This window comes from Lissotriton helveticus, chromosome 11, assembly GCF_964261635.1.
Source record: "Lissotriton helveticus chromosome 11, aLisHel1.1, whole genome shotgun sequence".
In the NCBI taxonomy this organism is placed as follows: Eukaryota; Metazoa; Chordata; class Amphibia; order Caudata; family Salamandridae; genus Lissotriton; species Lissotriton helveticus.
The window spans coordinates 454,688,222-454,700,778 of NC_136072.1; positions in this window are offsets into that span (position 1 = coordinate 454,688,222).

A 12,557-nucleotide genomic window follows, 5' to 3' on the forward strand; every position below is an offset into this window, starting at 1 on the left:
AGAAGGGTGGAATGCTACCCCCGTAGTATTCCAAAGCGTATGACACCTTACACGACATGTTTCAATAAAGCCAAACCAAAGTTAGCAATAACCGCGAGGATTATAATGCACTTAAGAGTATATGGTATGACAATACCCTGTAACAGCTATAAGGAAATGGTTCCGAAAGCTGCAGACAGGCTCAGCTCATGCTAGAGCACCATCTCACATAAAACCAAGCACTCTGCCTTCAGGATTGTCAAGGCCTGCCATAGGAGTGCCTTATAGGTATAAATGTGTCTATATATAAGGGTAGATATAGGAATACTATATCTAAGCAAGGGGTGATTACACCACCTTGCCCAAGCTGAGTGATCAGCCTGTGGTGTCAGTTTGGATGGCCAGCCAGGGGTGGCATAATACATGCTGCGTCCCCTGGTAGGCTTTAGATGCACCTATGCCCTGGGTACCTATGGTACACAGTACAGGGGCTCACAAGGTGACCCAATACCCAATTACATATGTACCTAGAGTACATGGAGTCCATTTTACAGTGAGAGCAGATAGCCTGGGGTCCTGATTAGCAGGATCCCCGGCCAACTAAGTTGAAAACCAGCTAAACACAAGGCAAAAAATCGGGGGTAACCATAGTCAGATATCCATCCTCCTACATTGACAAAAATAAAATAAAGCTACTTGGGCTACATAAAAATGTGGCAAAGTGGTCTAAGGAGGAGGTACTGATGGCGCGTGGGATTACCAGCTCAATTTACCATACTCACCTGCGCCCATAAAACAGTCACACCGTGAACCGGTAACCCTGCTTAACTTCCTGCCTATCAGAATTTAATTCACTCTAGGACTTATACCTGTACACCATAACTTACCAAACCCATGTCAACTGTACTCTAAGTCCTAAGGATCGAAAATGGTATTAGAATAATAGGTAGTAATATAACATTTACCTTCATGTAATAATCACAGACTCTGGAGTAAGTTTAAACTATCTATGCACATTTTTGTGAATTAGAGTCCAGAGAAGTGAGGTCAAAGATTTTTCGAATAAGAAAATAATGACCAAAGCAATAATTCTGCAAGACTTTAGGGCAACAGTTTTAGACATTGGTACCTGGGAAGGGTGGAAAAAGTGAAATGGTACAAGGACATACCCACACAGATTATATGTACCTAGAATGGTGCGAGGACGAATCCTGGCCACGGGCTGGGACAAAGAGAAAAAGGGCTCCCAACAAATCAGGTGCCAACAGGACAGGACAGGTGTAGATTAGGACATGAATCCTTAGCTAAGTGCAACACCAGCATTACACCCCTCTCTGCAGCTAACACTCGGACCCCGACTGGGTCATTGAATCTTCTCCCTCAGCCAAACTCCCGATTCTTCTGACAGAGTGCTCGACTAGCACCCTGCTCTTGATTCTCCTTCAGCATACGTTGGGTCAGTGACAGATCTGTGACAAGTTGGACAAACAAACTGACTAAGCCTACCTTAGTTATACTATTTTCCAGGGCAATGTACCCCCCCCCCCCAGTGTTGCAAACTTGTGTATTCCCTTCATTTGATTGGTCAGAAAGGTGAGGAGAGGTCATCACACCATACCAGTATGAAGTCATTTTCATTCAGTAAAGTTGATCAATGTTCCCAGCCATAATTTACTTTCCCATGATTTTATTCCACCCAGCAATAATTGTTTTAATGTCATCTACAATGTATTTGAACAGTCCATATTTCTTCCTCTTGTGGGTGGGTGCCAGTTTCCCAGGAACATCACGGGTAAGACGATCTTTGGCAATGGTTCAATGCCACCACTCGAGGTTTCTCAGTGCTTTTGGTTCATGCGCAGTGTGATTTCAATATGGCGTTACAAGTCACCCTTCAGGCTCAAATACGAGCTATCAATAAAGTCAAAGAGAAACATATTAATATGCGAAAATAAATTAATGCACTGTATACCTCTTATTTCTACTCTAACCCCATTACTTTATTTTAACTATAGCATTAATAGTTAGGCAGAACACACAAGGTTTAGTTCAAGCTGAAGTATGTGCATCAATATGTTAAAGCATGAAGCGGCCAACTTGGCACCAGTGCGCAACTGCAAGAAATTCCCACCAAAAGCATAGATACGTCACACCACGTAGATGTGGCAGACGCATGCGCGGAAGAGTTTTGGTGGCCATATTTAGTCACTCGAGTTACTGTTAGTAAAAGCACATAAGAAAGCTTCCCCTAGATACTAGAAATGTTGTGTGGTGCATTTGTTAATAATACAAAACATGTTTATTACTAAGTTACATGTTATGTCGAGAGGGCTGAATCAGAGTAAGTTTCTATACGTGTGAAACCTTGCTCCATTAGTACTCTCGAACTAAAAGTTCTGATATTTATAACCTCCTGAGTGAAAAGACAACCATTTCAATGGTGTTACAATAAATGGTTTCCAAGTATCTTCCAGTGGACCGACAAGCTCAGTCCACCCATCCCTCATTCAGAAAGGCAAATCATACATTTACCTCTTCCTGAAATAACTATTGATTTTCTACGTACCTGACATGTAATTTATAAATCTATATTTTGGATTATCTTCTTACTGATTACTTAGCAATTTATTGGATTGTTTTTGTTTTTTGTAAAGCACCCTAATACCATTTCTGTATAAAACCATTAAATAAAACAAAACTCATAGGTGATTGTTGTAGCACCATTATTGGCTATGCAGGGCTAGGTCACTCACCTGAGCAAGTTGTCAACAGCCCTGTGTGGATGATTCCCTGGTGATGCGCCCTGTGAGTCAGTTAGGTAGTTAGGCTTGGAGGAACTTAGAGCTATAGGTATGGATTTTGAACTGGTGGGGTTGCATCTGAAGTAATCCCAAGGAACTTGCATTGGTCATCTAACATTTCAAGAGACTCTCCATTGAGCTGAGTTCCAAAAATGGTGCAATGATAATTCCCTGTTACCAGTGGTGTACGACGTTCCAGATGTACTGCATTTATTTCAAGAGGAGAGTTCTGTTGAGCCTTGAATGGTGACGCTTCACTTCCAATAGGAATAAATAAGGGCCAACAGTGCTCATGTGGAGGTCTGAGTGGAGAAAACCTTTGATTTTGAGGCTCTTGAGGTGTTTTGCTTTCTGTAGGTCAGCACTGACCCTGTTGTTCATGCTTGGAACCTACTGTTTCTCAAGCATCTCTCCACTTTCGATTTTGTGATCACTGTTATGAAATGAACACCACAGTTTTGGGTGGGATTACCTTGGCCAGGGTAGTGGCAGATCTTGGAGCTTTATTGTAAGGTAGACCTGAAGATCTCATCTTCTGTCTTTAATTTGGTTACTGGCGTCATCCAATTTACATAGTTCTCAAGAGGCGATCATTCTATCTTTCTTTTGGAACCTGGGTTCCAAAGGAGAGAACTGCTGTCATTTGGCTGCATGTTGGACCGGCTCTCTCTCTTCTGACATGGAGCTTTTTCCTTAAGTCAAATCACCTATAAGTAACTTTTGGTGTCTCTGTATAGGGCCACTAGATTTTCTTGCTCCACATCGGCATATGATAGGATCAGCATTTGCTTTGCGTTGTTCCTTGGCAAAAAACCCACTTTGCGGCATTCAGATGTAATCTATTAGAGACATTGGTACTCTCTGGGTGAGGGTTGCATTAGCTGACATGGTAAGAGCTGTTATATGGGCATTTCCTTACCCCTTCTTTCTGCAGTATTGCCTATACACTTTAGAGGTGGTAGAAGTCAGACCTTGGTGCTGGAGTTAAGAGTTTAGATTTTACATAAAACCTGCACAGAGCACTTTAACTAAAGTCACCGGATGTGCAGCACTCTTAGACTGTGCTGTCTATGGGATAGTACGTGATAGGATGAGTAAGAAGGGAATATGCAAAGAGTCATGATTACTACTGGTGAGTAAACACAAGAAGATGATGGACGGAGCACAGAAACATTTCAGACACTCACCTCCAGTCACAGATCTGGGCCTCTTTAGCTCACTTTGCCACCTCAGTTCACACCCAGCTACATGGAAATCAGTCTTGACCCTGTACCTCAAGGGATCAGTCCAGCTTGAACTGCCAAGCTAGATCTTCCCTGAACCGGAAACAAGCATCCTGGGACCGGTTTCTGGGTAACACACTTCATCAGCCAGGCTAGCTTGAATCCAGTGGCAAAGTCAGCAAGGAACCCATGTCTGGGCATACCCTGCGAACTTAGGGCAAACAAAGCAAACACAAGGAGATGATGGATGTAGCGCTGAAACTTTAAAGACACTCATCCTAGTCACAGATCTGGGTTGAATCCATCATCATTCTTTAGCTCACTTCACCACCTCAGTTCAGACCCGCTATATGCAAATCAGTCTTGACCCTGTGCCTCAAGGGATCAGTCCAGCTCGAACTGCCAAGCCAGATCTTCCCTGAACCAGAAACAAGCATCCTGGGACCGGTTTCTGGGTAACACACTACATCAGCCAGGCTAGCTTGAATCCAGTGGCAAAGTCAGCAAGGGACCCAAGTCTGGGCATACCCTACGAACTTAGGGCAAACAAAGCAAACACAAGGAGATGATGGATGTAGCGCTGGAACTTTAAAGACACTCATCCTAGTCACAGATCTGGGTTGAATACATCATCATTCTTTAGCTCGCTTCACCACCTCAGTTCAGACCCGCTATATGCAAATCAGTCTTGACCCTGTGCCTCATGAGAACAGTCCAGCCCGAACTGCTGAGCCGCATCTTCCCTGATCTGGAAACCAGCAACCTGGGTCCTCTTTCTGGGTAACACCCTTCATCAGCCAGGCTAGCTTGAATCTAGTGGCATCCTGGATGAGAAACCAGTGCCTCAAGCTCAACTCGGAGAAGACAGAAGCCCTCATCCTCGGAACCTCCCCCTCAGCTTGGAAAACTGCTGGTGGCGCACCTCCCTCTGCAGCCCTCCCGACCCCCACGGACCACGCTCGGAACCTCAACATCATACTCGACTCCTCCCTCTCCATGAACCAACAGGTCAACGCCGTCACCTCCAGCTGTTTCAACACCCTCCGCAAGTCTTTCAAATGGATCTCCTAAAACCAAGGAAGACCATCACCCATGCACTCATAACCAGCAGACTGGACTACGGAAACGCCCTCTATGCCTGGATCAACAAGTCTCTACTCAGCAAGCCACAGACAATATAGAAAACTGCAGCCAGACGCGTCCTCAGCATCTCATGACACAAACATATCACCCAACGCCTATGGGACCTCCACTGGATCCCCGTCGAGAAAAGAGTCACTTTCAAGATACTGACCCACGCCTACAAATGCCTCCACAATACTAGACCCCAAAACGTCAATGAGAGGATCTCCTTCCACATACCCAAAAGAAACCTCCGAGCCACCAACCTCGCCCTCGCCAAAACCCAGCGCATCCATAGAGTCAAAACAGGAGGAAGAGCTTCCTCCTATATCGTGACCAAGACCTGGAACGAGCTCCTGTTAGACATCAGACGTGCCCCCTCCCTGAGCATCTTCAGAAAGACACTCAAAACCGGGCTTTTTTGGCTGAATGGAGCTGCTCAACCTCACCCCCTTCCAGCACCATGAGACACACGCGGGTGAGTAATGCTCTTCCAATCCCCGGATTGATTGATTGATTGAAAGTGAGCAAGGGACCCACATCTGGGCATACCCTGCCAACTGAGGGCAAAAAAAGCAAACACAAGTAGATGATGGTCGGAGCACTGAAACTTTTCAAACACTCATCCCCAGTCATAGATCTGGGTTGAATCCATCACCATTCTTTAGCTCACTTTGCCACTTCAGTTCAAACCCACCTATATGCAAATCAGTCTTGACTCACTACGGGTGAGTGACAGAGACTTTCCAGCAGTCTTATATTCAAACAGTAGAGAGGAATAAACTGCAAAATCCCCCTCATTTAGAAGCTTGTGAAGCTGGAGCTGAGCACCTTTGGAGAGTCAATCATTGCTCAAGCCAATATTCGTCTATGCCCTACAGGGTATGATTCCTTACAAATGCATCCACATATCCAGACACTGTTCACCACCCGGCACTGATGAATGCGTTCTTCAGTGGACTGGTATAGCCATCCGTTGAGGGGACACTATGTCCCATGCTTCACTGAGGAATGTATCACTCAGTGGAATTATAAAACCCTCGTGTATGAGGCACTACCCCTCACACTGTACTGTTTAATGAGTCTCTCGTTGTAGCTGACACCAGTCTTTGGCAATGTACCAATTGTGGAAGTGGAAGAGTACCAATTGTGGAAGTGGAAGTGGAAGAGGTGTGGCGCCGCGGCCAGGGCGACTGACTCTGGAATCTGGGGATCAAGGTTCGATCCCCGGCACCGGCAGCAGATTAGCCCAGCACCATGTGACTCTGGGCAATAGCTTGCTTAATCTTCCCGACGGCCCCCAGCGCCTAGAGACCCTTACGGGTGAGTGTGCGCTTTACAAATGTGGATTTATTTTATTATTATTATTACCATGCCACACACATCACCAATGAACATATCTCAGTGGACTTCTATAATTTGTGAAGTTGTTGGTGAGGTCACCCCAGTTTTGGCTTTCCCCTCTGTCCTGACCTGCCCTCACCCACAGTTAGAATTCAGGTATGACTGGAATCTTAGCCTAATGTGAAAATCTTATTGAGGCATCATTCACATCTCCTACTTTTTTCTCATCTATCTACTATGCTATCATCACAGATATCCACTGGTATTTCTTGGAACTCCCAATCAAGAATTTAAAATTTGAATGCTTGTGTTTCACTCGAAAAAGTAGATCAATCCAAACATTTTTTTTAAATTTTTACTCTCTGTAGGTAAAGCAGCATACAGGGCAGCTGTAAAAAGGGAACACTCTATAGTGGAGGCCTAAGTGTCTTGTGCTGGACATGGCCAGCAGGGCCTTGATGAGATCTATGCAGACGTTGTCATAGTCGAGCAGTGGCAAGAGAATGAGGCCAAGTTAGAATCCAATCTAAAGAATAAAGGAAGCACTGACCAGGAAAGCCTACAGAAACTTGAACACCAAGGAAGGCCACTTAACATCAAGGTTCATTTCAAGAGGACCATCATAGCAACCTACCAAAAACACATTCTGTTGGATGGCTAGAATCTGGAATATATTCACTGCTCAGAAATTGATGCTCAAGTGGGCTCCTGGTCAGATTTACAATGAGCTGTTCAGCTTGGTCTTCTGTATGAAATGCTCCGTTTTTACTGCTTCTCAGGATGAAGTCAGTCTGACCGGTGTATTATTCAACAACTTCAAAGAATTAAAGCAAACACTGAACAAGCTCTTCTAGCAGAACCCAAAAAGTCCTTACAATTTTGGGTGAGATTGATGAAGTGGACATGTCTGATGAACAATCAAGCCAAGATGTGTCAATTGATACAACACTTCCTTCTCTAGCCCCCTTTTGGATAAGCTGCTCATGAAAAGGGATTAACCTGGGGCTTCCTTACTCCTTACTGCCAGGCCGGCAATACTCATTGGTCTAAGTAACATTGACAGACAGGCACCCATATTTGGATTTTCAATAGATGAGCAAAGGCCGTATTTCAGTAAGTTCTCCCACAGTGAGAGCATGGGAGCAGTAGCAATCGACTACTTGGAACATGATGTAGAACTGATCACCACATGCCCTATACCCGTGTCTGTCTCCTGAGCTGTCAACCTGTGAAGGTGGAGAGCATATCTGTGTAGTGCGAACATACCACACCCATCTCCTCACCTCCTTCTACTCATATATCTATTGGAAAAGGATCAACTGGGCTTTGACCCTTGACCTTGTTAGGTCGGTCGCTCACCCTCGTCACAGTACATTAAGTGCATCCTGACCCTGCCCCAGCTGCCGCTGCTGAGGAAAGTTGAGGCCCTCCTCCACCCGCAGGCCTCCACCTGCGCCTCATCCCTGGTGGCCAGTGGTAGGCATTAGGTCTGTCATTCATTGTATTGCCCTTATCGTTTCTTGTTGTCTGTGACTGCTGTTTTCTGCCTTCCCCCTGTGCCTGTACTTTCTCCTATACCCTTCTTTCCTTCTGTTCCCATCGTCACCCGTGATTTTTTCCCCTTCTGTTACCCCCCTGATTCTGTGCCTGTTTTCATTCTGTTACCCCCGTGATTCTGTGCCCGCTTTCTCTTCTGTTACCCCGTGATTCTGTGCCGGTTTTTCATTGTGTTACCCCTGTGATTCTGTTTCCGTTTTCTCTTCTGTTACCCCCGTGATTCTGTGCTCTTGGCTTCCGTTCCATTCGCTGCTCCCGTCCCGCCGCTGTGTCCCCTGCGTCCCTGCCCCCTGACTGCCCATTCGCTGCCCCTACCTCCCACCTCCCGCCGCCCAGCTGCTCCTCTCTCCCACCTCCCCATATATGGCAGCCGCGCTCATCGGGCGCGCCTAAGGCAAGCCCGTCTGCACCCATCCGTGCCTCGACTGCGCCCAGCACCAGAACCCCTAATCCCCGCACCTGCCGCGGCGACCGCCGCCACTACGATGCCATTACCATGTACGCTCTCAACCCCTGATGGGCCTACACCTGCTTTAAGGTTGCCCCGAAACGCACACACGGTCCCTTTTTACCTGCCAGAACTGCAACTACACCAGCCTCAGAGACGCTGAACCACCCGCCAAGATAGACCTCAACCACCTCCGATGCATCCTACTGAACACCCGCTCCGCACACAAACACGCCGCCGAGCTCTGGGACCTGCTCGACACATCATCCCCGGAAGTCACCTTCCTGACAGAGACTTGGCTGAACGGCTCCTCCGCACCCGACATCGCCATAGCCATCCCAGACGGCTACAAGGTCACCCGCAGAGACCGCACCAACGGAGTCAGAGGAGGAATCGCCATTGTCCACAAGAACACCATCAGGGTCTCGACCAGCACCGACCACACTCCGCACCACCGAACAAATGCATTTCCAGATCCACACAGACCCCAACTCCACCCTCAGAGGCACCCTCGTCTACAGACCACCTGGACCCCGACCCCAGTTCAGCGACTCCATCACCGACTTCCTCAGCACGCACGCCCTGACCTCCACCGACTACATCCTCCTCGGAGACCTGAACTTTCACCTTCAGAACCACAATGACAGCAACTGCACAACCCTGATCGATAACCTCGCCAACCTCGGACTGAGGCAACTCATTACAACGCCCACCCACTCCGCCGGCCACATGCTCGACCCCGTCTTCTCCTCATGCCCCCACGTCTCCTTCAGCCACACCACCGAACTTCTCTGGACCGACCACCGCTGCATCCACTTCACCTTCCAGAAACCCACCACACACCACCGCACCAAACAGATCCCTTGCTGCTGCTGGAGCAAAATCACTGAAGACCAACTACACGCAAACTTCGCTCTCAGCCCACCCACCGAACCCTCCAACACCGACGACCCTGCCCACCGCCTCAGATGCTGGATCGACGACTGCGCCAACACTCTCACCCTGCTGAAGAAACCACCCCACAGAGACACCAACAAGAGGGCCAGCTGGTTCAGCCCGGAACTCCTAGCCTCCAAGCGAGCCTGCCGAAACCTAGAGAAGAAATGGCACAGTGAACGAACTCTAGACAGCCACGCAGCCCACAAGGACGCCATCCGCAACAACCATCACCTCATCAGGGCTGCCAAGAGGACCTCCTTCAAAGACCGCCTCGACAACAATGCACACAACAGCAAGGAGCTCTTCAACATCGTGAAGTAACTCTCCAACCCCAGCTCCAACACCAACGACATCCCTCCGTCGCAAGCCCTGTGCGACTCCCTTGCCCTTTTCTTCCACCGCAAGATAGCAGACATCCACGACAGCTTCAATACCCAAACAGCCCCAACAGACAGCAACACAATAGACTCTCCAAACACCATCGACCACGACCCCCTGCTAGCCTGGACCAGCGTGAGCACCGATGACGCCATCAACACCATGCGCACGATCCACTCCAGCTCTCCATCAGACCCATTCCCGCACCACATCTTCAACAAAGCCAGCAGCTCCATCGTACCCCACCTGCAAAATGTCATCAATCTCTCCCTCGAGACCCCGACCTTCCCAGAGAGCTGGAAACACGGCCAGATCAACGCCCTACTCAAAAAACCCAAGGCAGACCCTAAAGACCTCAAGAACTTCCAGCCCATCTCTCTGCTCCCATTCCCGGCCAAGGTGATCAAGAAGATCATCAACAGGCAGCTACCCCGATACCTCAAAGAAAACAGAATCCTGGACCCTTCCCAGTCAGGGTTCGGCAGCAACCACAGCACCGAGACCACCCTCATCACCGCCACCGACGACATCAGGACCCTGCTGGACAACGGTGAGACCCCAGCCCTCATCCTCCGGGACCTCTCCGCCGCCTTCGACACCATCTGCCACTGCACACTATGTGCATGCTACCACGCTGTAGGGATCAGAGACAAGGCTCTGGAATGGACCACCTCCTTCCTCTCCGGCAGAACCCAGAGCGTCCGCCTCCCCCATTCCAATCTGAAGCCTCCAAGATCATCTGCGGCGTTCCCCAGGGATCCACCCTCAGCCCGACACTGTTCAACATTTACATGGCCCCGCTCGCACACGTCGCCTGACAGCACAACCTCAACATAATCTCCTATGCCGACTACACTCAACTGAACCTCTCCCTCACCAAGGACCCCATCACCGCCAAAGCCAACCTCCACAAAGGAATGAAGGTCATTGCTGACTGGATGAAGATCAGCCGACTGAAGCTGAACATAGACAAAACGGAGGTCCTCATCCTCGGCTCCAACCCTTCAGCTGGGACAACTCCTGGTGGCTGACGGCGCGACGGCACTGGGGGCAGCCCCAGCACCCACTGACCACGACGCAACCTGGGAATCATCCTCGACTCAACGCTCTCCATGACCAAGCAAGTCAACGCCGTCTCCTCCTCGTGCTTCAACACCCTCCGCATGCTCCGCAAGATCTACAGGTGGATCCCGACCGATACAAGAAGAACAGTTCCCCAGGCCCTCATCAGCAGCAGACCTGACTACGGAAACGCCCTCTACGCAGGAGCCCGGACCAAGCTCATCAAACGACTGCAACGCATCCAAAACGCCTCGGCACGACTGATCCTCGACGTACCACATCACAGCCACATCACCCCTCACCTGAGAAAACTGCACTGGCTCCCCGTCAACAAGAGGATATCCTTCAAGCTCCTCATCAATGCACACAAGGCACTCCGCAAGACCGGCCCAGCCTATCTCAACAGACGACTCTCCTTCTACATCCCCAACCACTAGCTCCGCTCCGCCGACCTCACACTCGCCACCATCCCACGCATCCGAAGAACAACCACCGGCGGGAGATCCTTCTCCCACCTCGCCGCCAAGACCTGGAACACCCTCCCACTGAGCCTACAACAGACCCAAGACCTGCTGACCTTCAGGAGTCTTCTCAAGACCTGGCTGTTTGATCAGTAGCGCCCTACCCTCCCAGTGCCTTGAGACCCTCGCGGGTATGTAATGCGCTCTACAAATGACTGATTGATTGATAGGACCAAGGGTCTCACCACATTGGCTCTGCAAGGTATGAAGCAGAAGAAAGTTTTTTCAGTGAGCAAGACCTACGGACACATGAGACACATCCTATGGCTGCTTCCTGTGAGAAGTTGGCCTGGTATATGCTGTTCACTAAATAAAGTGGGCACCCTGTACCAGTCCAAATGACCCTTATTGATCATTAGGTCAAAGATAACTATTATGAAAGCTATCCTAGTGGTAGCTATGGAAAGCAGCCTTCAGGCTAAGTCTTGAAGGAATGTAAAGCAACTTGTTTTGCCAGTCTATAACCTCCTGAATAACCAAATGAAAGGAGAACCCCACAAGAGATAGATAAAATATATGTATTTATTACTAAACACTCTCTACTAGCCTCTAAAAGAGATTAGAGCACAAGGCACACAATTTTTAACCAATAGAACGACAGTAAACAGCACAATACACAGCGGGCTCCAGGGGGAGACCGAACCATATAATAAAAAAATAGTATAACAACCACAACTTAATGAGACTGTGAGAAAGAGCCCCTTTGGAGACGTTATAAACAGGAACTACAATACCCAGAACACCCTACCGGACGAAAGCGACCTCCTCCGCAGCTGGGGAATCGGGAAACACCAACCTCTCATGTTTCTTCACAGAGGAGTCCGGAGCCAGAAGGAGGAGTTGAACCCGGAAGAACATGCGGGTCGCCAATAAGGACTGACGTGTCCCAGGAAGAGGCGTCTTGGACCAGCGGGAAGGCAGAGCTGAAGATGGAAGAAGACGTGAGCGTGGAGGACGCCGAGGATCGGAGCTGGGAACAGCGAGCCGAGAGCCAGGACAACGTTCCAGACATCGAGGAAGCGGGGGAGACCGAAGAACCTCCGCGTCTGTATATACGCCCTGCCCTCCCACAGAGACACAGTGCCTTGAGCACGTAGAATCGCTGGGACCCAAAGTAACCACCCAAAATAGTGCCACAGAGGACCCATGGAGGACGGTGCAGTGTGTGAACACAGACGCGAGT